Source organism: Hakea prostrata, chromosome 6, assembly GCF_041222555.1.
Source record: "Hakea prostrata isolate BN-2017 chromosome 6, UWA_Hpros_2, whole genome shotgun sequence".
Taxonomy (NCBI): domain Eukaryota; kingdom Viridiplantae; phylum Streptophyta; class Magnoliopsida; order Proteales; family Proteaceae; genus Hakea; species Hakea prostrata.
In genome coordinates, this window is record NC_142605.1 from 34,552,799 (window position 1) to 34,562,694 (window position 9,896).

Below are 9,896 nucleotides of genomic sequence, written 5' to 3' on the forward strand. Positions count from 1 at the left end.
CCTGATTCATGCCACGGGTGCATTTGTGAACATCCTGATTCAAGCCATAATCTCTTGTGTGAAGACAATAAATTCAAGAAGTCTTTGGTTCAAACTTCAGTCCTCCATACCTCCTCACCTACCTCTTGGGTCTATGAACTCTTAGTCCTTTGTAACAAGAAAAAATAATTTAGTATTGAAATCCTGTGTTTTCTTTTTCTATACAAAGATGTAAAGTCTAAAAAATTATGATATGTTGACGAATCAAATCAAGAAAATTCTACGGATGGTTATGGGATTTTAAAATAGGGTTGGGAATTGGAAATGTTCTCTCTTTTCATGTGAAGGTGGAAAATCCAAAAAATCATGGTTGAGAAATATCAAAATCAAGACTATTCTTCGGATGGTTATGAGATTTCTATATTTGTTGGTAGAAGTTAAGAGACGTTAGAATGGGCCTGGGAATTGGAAATATCCATGGCATCTTCCACATATGTTAGGATATTCATCCTCTTCATGCTCTTGAAAAAGCAACTTCCACTAATGCTACCACTAAGATATCTAGGGACACGTTTGCCAGTTTTTTGCTACAATTTTAAAGTATGTTAATTTTTAGAATTGATAATTTTTTCATAATAGAAGATAGAGACTATTATATGTAAACACTAGAAGACTTGACCCTTGACTTCTTCAATAAAAAGCTCTGCTATCACCAATTCAGCTACCTTTCAATTGTCCCTTAGAAATTTCTTTTCTTCACACTATGGGTTCAACAATTTGGCATGGTCCATCATTCCCATCAATTAATATTCCTTCTCTCCTAGCCGAGCTTAAGAGTTTTGCAAACTTAGGAATGGGCCTACTTGAAAACTTAATTTATTAAATTAGTGGTCGAAGTTTGATAAAATTTACATAACGTGCATTCAATTCAACATTGGGCACCACAGGTACCACCCAAGCAAGATCAGATCTTGGACCAGATCATAGTCTCTTTTTAGTCTCTTTTTACCGAACCCAAGAGATATGAGAGTCAGAAAAGGCAACATGGCTTAGGTTTCAACATAACAAAAGACTCGTAGGATTGCCACATCTACAAGTTAGTACATTCACCATAGCGGGTTTATATCGAGTCTTGTCATTCTAGTTTTTTCAAAGAGCTACAAATGCTTTTAAAGCACAGGACTAAAGCATTTAAAGCACAAGACTGAAGCAAAGGTCCATTACAACCACATTGGGTCTACAATTGGGAGGGACATTGGCCATTGATTTCAGCCATACATTTAATATCATGACATCCACTATTGGTTGGACTAAAATCCATGGGGATGTTAAATCCACCAACCAGTGAAATATCATAAAAGTCCATGTTCATGTACCTATTAAGCCCATATTCAGCTGGAGTGTTGGGTGGTGAACCGTTTGCCTTAGCACTGTAGAAGTCCATTGTAGTCACCAGCTTGGAAATGACCTTCGCCATTCCCATCAAAGCTGCAGCCGGTTCGGCACTTAAGGTGGCTTACCGCGGCACCAAACCCACCTTTGGTGCTGGCTAGCACGTTTATGGTTCATACCTCGCCTTTGTTGAGTTTCTTCCCACCGCCTGGTGAAGCGGCAGTCCAAACTATATAGCCACATTAACTGTCTTGATCTCAAAGTTGTCTCCATGCGCAAAAGTCAATGAAGATTTTTCAAGAAAACATCAGGCCGGAGAAAACACATAGACGGAGATAAAGATAGTTTACGTTTTATTTTTGGTGACTTTCAAAATTTCAATATGTATATATGATATTTTTATTTTGAAATCTTTTCTATAATACATTTAGAAGGAAGGTTCATCTTTAAATATAAATAAAATAAAATATTTAAATATTATATTTAATATCAAAATAGTGGGTCCTCTACCCGGGTTAAGGAACCTAACTCAAACCAGATCATTAATCCTTGATGATAACATGTTACAAACAATGAGCCATTGTGGAGTGTTCATGTTCATGACTGGTGGTCGAGATTCGAGACAATGCATTCAAAAGGAAGGGTATGTACTAAAAAAGTTTATCATTTATTACTTTCCCATTAATAAATACTTCTGAGTCAACCGTAGACTTTTGAGTCAACCCTGATCTCTGAAGGAGTTAATGGGCCACGAAGTCATGCACGCTACCGACATACTTAGAAAAAAAATGCATTTAAGGCGTGTACGTTTAGAAGTCATTGGTTGAGAGTCATGGGACCCAGCTCTAATTTCTTTGTATGTATCCTATAGAGTCCGATCATATATTAAGGGTGAGCTGTGTCCGAAATGTACGACGAAATAGACGTTGTAACTTTTTTCTCTCTTTTTTTTATTTTTATTTTATTTTATTTTTTATTTACAAAATTAAAAAACTTCATTTATGAACTTAAAAGAAAATACAAACACATCAAAGAAAGAAAGAAATAACAGCCATAAGAGCAAAAACAACAGCTACAGCGAAGACACACTAATGGCAACCAGCAACATGACTCTCACAACAGCAAAGCTTCCAGATCCACGGGATACACTTCCAGCTTTGACGTAAAACCTTCAGATTTACGGAATGAACTACTGGATCTCGCATCTATCTGACTTTTTCTTTTTCTTTTTTTCTTTTCTAATAACCTGAACCTTCCACCGATTGGGGAAAAAGAGAGAACAAAGAAAGAGATGGAGAGAATGAGAAACTGAGAGAAATTTTTTTTCTTTAACCGGAACTTCACAGGGAGAGAGGGAGGTGAGGGAGCAGAACAGGGGTGGAGTTGGAGGTGGAGAAAGCGAACAAAGAGATGGAGAGAGGAAGAGAGGAGGCAAGGGAGCAGAACAGGGGTGGAGGTGGAGAGACAAAGGCTCTCCACCTCAAAGCACGACGACGTTCGATTTCTTCAGGGCGGCGCCCGCTAGGGTTTCTTTAGAGTGGCGCTTCTCCCATTATTATTTGTTAATCCAAGGAGAGTTGTTGTTGTCTTCATTATGCCTTTGTAAAAGCAACCGACCATTGAAATCCTGTGTTTCTTTCCACATGAAGGAGGAAAATCTGAAAAATCATGTATTGACAAATGAATGCTTCTTACATCAATAGTGTGAGACTTAGGAATATGGTTAAGAATTGGAAATATAAATGGCATCTTTAGTGGCTAAGATGACCCGATTACGGTTTTCGTTCGCAAAGCTAGTGGTGGAGGATTGCCCAAGCCTACAATAGTTCTTCTCTAGTTGGGGTATTTGGTCTCTTTTGCCTAGACCAAGAGTTCTGCTCATTATTGGTTACCATAGTCATGGAGTTGGATCCTGATCAACTGTGACAGTTCTCTCCGGGGACATATTGGAGGATATGGTGCCATGGGTTGGAATTGTAGAGGTGATGTTATTTTTGCTTGTGCTAGTGGCTATGCTAATATGTGTGTTTTTCATACTGAGATGCTTGCAATTCGGCGTGATTTGCGTTTGCTCGACAATACTACTGTAATAAGGTTTTGGTGCATTGAGACTCCCAAGTGGCAATTAGGACCCTACTAGGTACTTACCGCCCACATTGGGGAATATTACACATTATTCAAGATATTCTTCACTTGAGATCTTTATTTCAAGAGTGTACTTTGGTGCATGGAGTTAGAGAGACTAATAGGTGCACAATTTATTTAGCTAGATTGGCAACGACAGACCAAAAAATTTTGTTGGATCCTCTCTCTTTGCCTGCTCAACTCACTCAATGTGTTGTAGAAGAGTGGCAGGGTCATAGGTTCTTTAGAACCTAATCCTGTATTATTGTATATACTCTATTTATTTCTATTAATATAAAGTCTCATTTTCTCCACAAAAAAAAATATATAAATAGTATCTTAATTACATGAGTACTACTTAGGGGGATATTCCTTCTCCTCATGCTATTAAAAGCATCTTCCACGAATGCTCTTAAAGCCCCTATTACTATCATCGTTAATTTCAATTAATTTTTATTATTTATTTCAAATATTTACCTTTGCATCCTCAAGAAAGAAGATAGAGAAAGAAAGGAAAAATAAAAAAATACTCAAAGGAGGAAAAAATCCTGTAGAAGATGTAAGAATCGAAGAAGAGGAATGGTTGGAGATAGTAAGGGAAGAAGAAGACGAGTCAGAGCATAGAGTTTTCTCTTCAAGTATATTCTTATTGTTTTTTAAAATTAAACTTGCTTGCATTACCACTTAATTGTGATTTTTATCGACAGGAGATGTTATTGATATATTTTTTCAATATAGCAGGTACAATTGATAAAATTAATAACTCACCTCCCCCCCCCCCAAAAAAAAATGTAAAATAAAGTAGAATTTGTACAACCACATAGATTAAAGATAAATGAAGCTGAAATCAACGGGGTTGGTCCAAGTGATAATCAGCTTGGTTCGCTTAAGCAAGGTTTCAGTATTGAATCCTTGTGGATGCAAAAAATCCCCGCTGGAAGACTCACCGACCACAGCCAGGTGTGCGACGCGGGTCGAACCACCAGTTTATAAAATTAGGGTTGGCAAACCCAAAAATAAATAAATAAATAAATGAAGCTGTAGTTGTGTAAATAGTATATCTCCTGATATGTTGGACGTGGCCCATTGTAGTTTATATGGGCTTTCTTTGTTTGGTAACAATTTATAAATGGACCAAAGGCCCAACAGACATCCTTTTCCTTCTGATGTTTCCTGGGCCTTCTTCAGGTAATTAAACATACATCTTTATGGGTAAGTGGATAACTAAGATATTAGAGGGTTTACCTAAAAAAAATTGAGTTTTTACATGGTACTCACTATTATTGGGGTGAAACTATTGTCCACCCAGTATTATGCTCTAAATTACATGGTACCCACGGTCAAAATTACATGTTATCAAGTTATCCACACTTAAGATTTTTTGTTAAGTGATGGGTAAAATAACCTAAATGTCCTTACTCTTATTTAATTAATTTAAAATTTAAAATGCAAGTTATTCAAATGTCTTTTGGGCAATAAAATGACATGATTGCCCCTAATTTGACTCAATAAATGACCTAAATGTTTTTACCTTCATTTAACGTATTCAATGATTCACCCATCTTCTTCCAACACTTTACTCGCCAGAAATCACCAATGGTTACGTTCAAAGCAAATCTTCTCTCACTCTCAGCGATCCTCTCGTCACTCTTCGTCTTCTTCTTCAATTTTGATTATAATATTATCCTTATCCTCGTCCTCTTTTTCTTTTTGTTTATCAGAATCATAAATCAAGGAAAATTAACCTACCAATCATGTCTTTAAATTAATTGAAACCAATCGTGATCCGTCAAGTATGAAAAGGGCTGTGAGATCTAATTTTGTCTTATAAACGAGAATTGAGAAATCGCTACTTGTTATGGATATTTGGCTCAGACCCCTGGGTCCAAGAGAACCAACCAAACTAGTGCCTTGGTTTGGTCTAGGTTCATTAAAACCCTGGTTTGTTGGCCTCATAAGACACTTTTCGGTGAGGCACTTCTCAACAGAGAAGGTTGTTGACAAGGGCGCTTTATTTTGACAACCCACTATCCTGAGAAGCTTCTCCACAAGTATCTCCGCAGTTACCCGACAAGTCACTTCACAAAACAAAATAACGTTGTCAGAGAACTCTGCGCATATCTTTCAAATGTCAATCATCGCATTAAATTTAGCATTGAATGCACTAAGACCTATTAAATGCACATTAATAGTCAGGAGGTTTTTTTACTCGCCCGCCACTTACTCGAGTACCACATCCTACTATTTTGTTTGCCAAAAGGCGTTCTTGTAGTACATCAATGTCATATGTGACCTGATCTCCTTATTCGGTGGTATTATGTATATATGTGAAAGCTTTTGGGGGAAGACTGAGGTTTAGCTTGTTGATCAAGCCATGCCTTCCAAACGACTGCCACCCTCCTTTTGGAATCCATGGATTTGACGGTTATGCAGCACCTTCACTACCACTAATGTATGAGGAGAATAAATATACCAACACTCAATACAAAAAATAAGTCCTTCAAGAACATTAACTCTGGTTCATAATTATTCGACCAACAACTTAAGGGAACATTCTCTTCGTCTTCAGCAAGCATTTACTTCTTTTTGTGAGCATTTACTACTTAATTACTGGAGGTAACTTCCCGTGTTTAAAGGCGGTCAACTCTCACTTTCTGTGTTTTTTTCAGAACCCGAGAATTAGGTTCACCTCACCAACTAATCAGGTGAAGCAAAGTCAAATATTAAAAAAACACTACTCTTTCTATGGTGCAAAGAGAATAAAGATCGATGCATTATTTCTTATTCAACTTTCATAATTTTTGTTGAGCAGTTTCTTTTGATCAACCATCCCAGCAATTATTAGTCCAGGCCTAAACGCCCACGGAGACCTTGTTCTGAATTCTGAATCAGATTCAACCAATCCAGATTTCATTCATTATTGGTTTTCAATCCTGAAAGGCTCAGAGTTTTATTTATTTATTTATTTTTTCTGTAATGTAAAGCCCAATAGGATACAAGCTCAAGAACAGCCACGGTTTGATCCGAGATGTAGTCAATGAAAATAGGTAAATCTGAGACTACTTCTAGAAATTTATCAGAAATAGGTATATCTGGGAATTTAATTTTCATGATTCGATGGGACTCGAGATCACCATGCTCTCGATTTGATCGAGCTTTTGAGAAGACAAGATGTGGGTTTTGGGAAGAACAGAGAGAAAGGGATTGACTCCTCCAGATTTGCTGAGTTCCCTATGTCTTCTAGACACGTTGGCAATGAATCAGTTATTTTGGGCACAGAGTTAGCAGTGGCAAGTTTCTTTGGACAAGCAAGGGAGAGGTAGAAGAAGGGTAAGGCATGTTTGGTTACATGAATCCAGATATTTGAAATCTCTAGATTTATGAATATGAGATTTATATCCGTTTGGTTGTGAAAATCCTTGGATTAATGAAATTTAGAGATTTATCTTTTTACACTAAAAACGTGAATATATAGATTTATGGGTATGAGGTGAAATCCAGAGATTTCATCTCTACTATTAAAACGCTAAATATTTTTATATTTAAAAAAATTATAGATGAATCCATAGATTTCATTCCACATGTTCAATTAACCAAACAGTTAATTTTAATGAATATGAATCTATAGATTTCAAATTTATAAATTTGAAATTTCTAAATATTTAAAATCTCCAAACTCATGTAACCAAACAGACCATAAAAAAACGGACTAAATGAGTTAAATGGGATAAAATCATATAATAAGTCAAATTGAAGGTAAAAATGTCATTTTATTGTCAATCGACATTTAGGTAATTTGAATTTCAAAATTTCAATGAATTAAATGGATGTGAGGGCACTTTAGTCATTTTATCCATTACTTGATAAAAAATCTTAACTGTGGATAGCTTGTAATTTTGACAGTTGAGATCATAATAGTGAGTAATCACTAGCTTCAACCAGGGTATATAAAAAACTTGAAAAAAAAAATATATTAATTAAAAACAGCTATTTTTTACCCTGGTAACGAGAGGCAGAGCTCACAAGAATGCTACAGACGACGCTGTTGGGTGGTGAAGAGGCATTTAGGCTTTAAGAAGGCAATCTAGCCTTAATTAATTATCTTATACAAGGAGGTAAATATATATACGCGTTATTTTATATTAATATGTTTGGGCCTTTACAAGTTTAGTATTCTGTGACTCCCGATTTCGTAGATTGTATAACGAGTCGTAAAGGCCGAGGGAACTAGTTAGGGTTTTTTTTGGCCAAAACAAACAAAAACTAGTTAGGGTTAAGTTTTTTTTTTTTTTTTTTTTGGTAGAAAAGATTTTCATTGAATGATAGGGCAAAGCCTAGGGAATACAGATAACACCTCATGCAACCATGGGGAGGAAAGGGGAACTAGTTAGGGTTAAGTAGTTAACGAGTACTCCTATACTAAACAGATATTCGATATTCTTCAATGTATACTTTATCCAACGGCCTTCGTTACACACATGCGTGATAGTAACGCAGAGAGTTTTGAACTCTTCGGAAGTCTATCTCGTAGATAAGTCTAAGAAGATTCAAAAAAAAAAAGTTTTCCTAGAGGATGTAATCGTGGTGCAGGTAATCTCGTTACACACTTGCGTGATAGTAACGCAGAAAGTTTTGAACTCCTCCGAAGTCTACCTAGTAGATAAGTTTAAGAATATTCAAAAAAAAAAAAATCTTCCTTGAGGATGTAATCGTGGTGCGCATAAGGTGGCCCTCTGAACCTCATCCAAAAAAAAAAAAAATCAAATATAATCCTTACACATCCCTGCACCGTTTATTTACAAACGTTGGGTGGAAAAAAAAAGTGAACAAAGTAAAAATATTTAAGACTTATATGTAATTGGGTGAAAAAATAAAAAAATAAATGAAAGAATTTTTTGAAAAAATTTTAAATGTGAACCTTAGTTTGTTATTTTTCGTAAAATTTTTTATGGATGAGAAAATTAGCATATTACATCATCAAACAAACTCTAGGATTTTATGAAAAAAAAATTTCTTTAAATTTTTTCTTACTTTACTTTAAATCCAACAAACAGACGGTGCATTATATAACATTGTAAAGCTATAATACCATCCATCCATATCCGTTAGCTGAAAAAATTGGTGACCAATAAAATCTTGATCTATATACAACATATGAAAGAACGTATACATAAATGAGGCATGTGTTGGGCTTTTCGCACATAAAACAAATGTTTTATATTTAATTTCATCGACTGGAAGAATAATACGGCAAATTTCACCAATTGAAAATTGGAATGTTAGATTTAAATTGATTGCTTGGGAAATTTTGAAATTAATTTTCAATCGTCTTTTTGAATTCTTATATTATAAATTTCAGATTTTACATATCGAGATGCATTTCAAATCAATATAAATAGCAAATTGCATTGGCACCCCCAAAGTGGAGACTTTAAAGCATTGACAATCCACTTTATGTTTAAAAAACACATAGACCTAAAAATTGGTTTTTCATTGGCTATATTTGTCAAATTTATTACTAAAAACAGTTAATCACTGTTTATTTTAAAAAAATAACCCCATAATAAATAGTGTATGAAACATAAGGTAGAGTGTCAATGCTTTAAGGCTTATATTTTGGGGTACCAGTGCATTTTGCGTCAACATAAAACATGAATAGTGGTCAAAGAAGTTTGCACTTCAATCAGTTACAGATGTTATGATCATGATTAACACAAATTGCTAGTAGGCTTTTCTGAATTAACTTTCTATACATTAAAAATCAAAATTCCTTCTATGTAAATAAAAATCCGTTCCTTGCTGTTGTTTATTTTGACTAAAATATTGGTGCAAGGTACAATCTACTTGTTTAATGTAAATTCAACCATGGTTAATAAATAAAACAAAGTAAAGAGGACATTTTTTTTTCACCTAAGCACAATAATGGTTACTTTGTTCTTTCATTGCAACTCTTGGATTACAAAACTTACTCAATACACAACACCCTTTCCCCAATTTTATATGAGGGAACTGGGTTTTTGGCCATTAATAAAATCAACATTCTTGTTAAAAGAGCACATTGGTTGTGTGTTGTGCCAAGAACTACAATAATTAGAGGCTTTTAACTTCAAGATATGTCATGCGATTTCAAATTTTGACTCATGGAATTAGTTCATATCAAAGCTGTTATTGTCAGTGTAGGCTTTTATTCTCTTACCTATCAAAAGAAGTTACTATCCTCCGAGGGAGCTTTATAGTCCGCAAAGTTTGAACTCAAGACCTCTCTACTGAAAAATATGAATCTTACCACTTTATCAACCATGAATTGACTTATGTCCAAAATTGTTGTATATGTATATTTAAACATATGCCGAAATATGAAAAAAGGAAAATTTGACATGCCTAATTATTTATTTTAAAAT